The sequence below is a fragment of the Octodon degus genome, unplaced genomic scaffold, assembly GCF_000260255.1.
Source record: "Octodon degus isolate 3935 unplaced genomic scaffold, OctDeg1.0 scaffold00072, whole genome shotgun sequence".
Classification (NCBI taxonomy): Eukaryota; Metazoa; Chordata; class Mammalia; order Rodentia; family Octodontidae; genus Octodon; species Octodon degus.
In genome coordinates this window covers 7,191,334-7,194,257 of record NW_004524648.1, presented here as the reverse complement: position 1 = coordinate 7,194,257, position 2,924 = coordinate 7,191,334, and positions in this window count along the sequence as shown.

Here is a 2,924-nt window from a genome sequence, read left to right as displayed (position 1 = left end):
ACAATGAGACCAGGCTTAGCACTCTTCAGTGGTATTGCCACATGCAAAAATAAAACCAAAATCTAAAAACCTTTATTCTGTGAAATGAAATCATCATAATATCTGCCTCCCAGCTCTGGACTTTGAGAATGGGATAAGTTTTTGTTGTTGTTAGTTTGTTCATTTGTTTGTTTGGTTTTTTGAGACAGGGTCTTCTATGTAGTTCAGACTGGCCTTGAACTCATGAGGATCTTCCTGTCTCAACATCCCAAGTGTTAGCATTATATGCAGGCATCCTCATACCCATCTTGAAGTCAGATTTTTTTTTACTTTGCAAAATGACAGTAAGGAAGTTGACACATTGGCCTGTGCTTGTAGTCCCAATCTCTCAGGAGGCCAACTGAGACAAGAGGATCCCTTGAGCTCAGGAGTTCAAGGCCAGCCTGAAAAACATAATTAGACCCTATGTAGGAAGCAAAGAAAGAAGGGAGGAATGGAGGAAAGGCACTCTTAAGTTCATAGGGTATGTAACTATACCATTAACATGATTAGGGGCCAGCCAGATAGTTCAGGGGATTAAAGCGCCTGCTTAGGCAGAGCACAGCAGCCAGGGTTCAATCCCCAGCATGCCATGCTGGCCCTGCCCCTGGGGCGTGCTGAGACAAGATTGAGACTGGGCATGGTGGTGCACACCTATAATCCCAGCACTTGGGAGGCTGAAAATGAGAGAATCGCTATGAGTCTGATCTATGTAGTGAGACCCTGTAGATCCTATAGACCCTGTACTAAATGCAAAAAAAAAAAAAAAAGATTAAAAACTCCACCATTGTCTAGTATAAAGTGATTATTACCCAATTTCCTAAAACAAAGTCTTGAAATAAATGCTCCAAGTGACAGGAGGGGAGAATGAGTCTTATAAAGGGGAAGAGACTGAAAACATAAAGACATTTTCACCACCATCAATCTGTATGATCAACACCTTCCCGTTTCCTCTGCACCCCGAGAGGCGACATTGGTGCACCTTCACATTAGTTATTATTATCTCTCTTCCACAGGTCAGCAGACCGAGATTGAGGAAGGAATGTTCATAACAGGAGCAAGCACTCGTAGCAAGATTTGAACACACTCAGCCTGCACATTCGATTATGGCGCCCAAATGTCACAGGGTGATAATGACATTTTCTCACATAAATTCCACTGTGGATTAAAAGTAATGTTCTTGATCCATGACTGCAAAACTAACGTTTTTTGAGGTGATCAACAATGTGTCCTGAGAAACAGGTCAGCAACTATAAACTCCGTAACTTTTAAAATGTAAAATCATTACATAAATATACTCATGGGGCATCAATTCATTTTGTTCTATTTCACTTCCCTTCATTCTTTGTGCGTGGTAGGCAAGGGCACTCCTACCGAGTTACACCCTTCAACGCATTTTAACATGTACACACAATATAGTTAAATATAGCTATATTCAGTATCTACCGTATTGTAATTTGATGCGACATTAATATATAAGCTATAGTAAACATTTAATTGAGCGTAATTTTGTATTTCCCCTTAGGTGATTGAAAAACCTTCAGGATTAAAATAGGAGATTAAGGCATGGCAAAGCTGGCTGGGGAAGTAAGTGTTAGGCATCACATGTTAATTACAAGATCCCGGAAAACATGGGCTGAACAGTTCCCAAAAGCTCCTTGTGTAGACTTCTTGTGAGAACTCAGCAAGTTTTTAATAGGATGGCCCAGAACTGATGTCAGCCTGAGGCAGGGGAATCCCAGCCTCACCTCTCAGAACCCGTGTGTAGAAGTTCTCACGCAGTTCTTCAAGATTTGGGTAGTATAAAAGGATACAGAAGTCAAGATGTGAGGGTGTTCTTTTATCTTGCTTTTTCCTCTTTTCCTCGGCGCAACTGCACTCTGCAGAGCCAATTTCTCCTTCATTCTACACTTCAACTTTTTCAAATAAACTGTGCCATTGCACAAAAATTTAGCTCATTTTTTTCAATTCTTTGTACCAGACCAGAAGAACCTGGAGTCCAAAGGAAGAGATGAGCAAGTCAGTCTCATAACGTTTAATGGTCAAAAGCCACTTTTAGAAGGAGCTATCCGATAACAGCACGATTGAAGAGGCTGGTTGTGTTTTAACCTGCCCTCCAGAAATTTCGCTACCCGCCGTCCATATCTCTCAGTGCCTCTATGTTATTCATTATACTCAAAAATTGGTTCAATCCCATACTCAACACTATTGACACCCCCAAAGTCCCTTGTACTTCTCCCAGAAGCCACACAATAAAAAACACCAGAAATCTCACGGCAAACTACTTAGGCAGGACAGTAGATGACTGCTTTACTTATCTGTTTGTTGTTCGTTTGTTTTGGCTCTGGGATTGAACCCAAGACCTTGTCATGCTCACAAACACTCTACCACTAAACTGCATCTCCAGGTCCAGAAAACGTATCAGAGTGATGCAGGAATGTGTGTGTACGTGATCTTTGTTTGCATCTGTGTGCACATTTATGTGGGGATATGTGTATAAATGCACGTGATTTGTGTGTGCACATGAGTGCATACATGTGAGTGTGTTTGCGGACAAATAAAAATTAAAGATGCTGCTTTCTAAAAAGAGAGAAGGGATTTGTGAGAACACAACTCTTTAAACTCTGTGTAAGGCAGTCCTTACCAATTAGGCCCAAGTGAGAGGAAAAACAGCAGAAACTCTTCAAAGAAATGAGAGAGCAGCATAAAGATTGGGTAGAATTAACCCTTATAAAGAGATGAAAATATGTAAACAAATCTTAAATTGAGCATTAAATTCTTTAGGACATTAACAGGAATGTGCCCGGCTCAATTACATTGCTTTGAAATCAGAAAATCAGAACTATTTCTTTTAAACCTTCAGTCATAATTCTTTTTTTAAATATATATATCTTGCTATGCAGCTT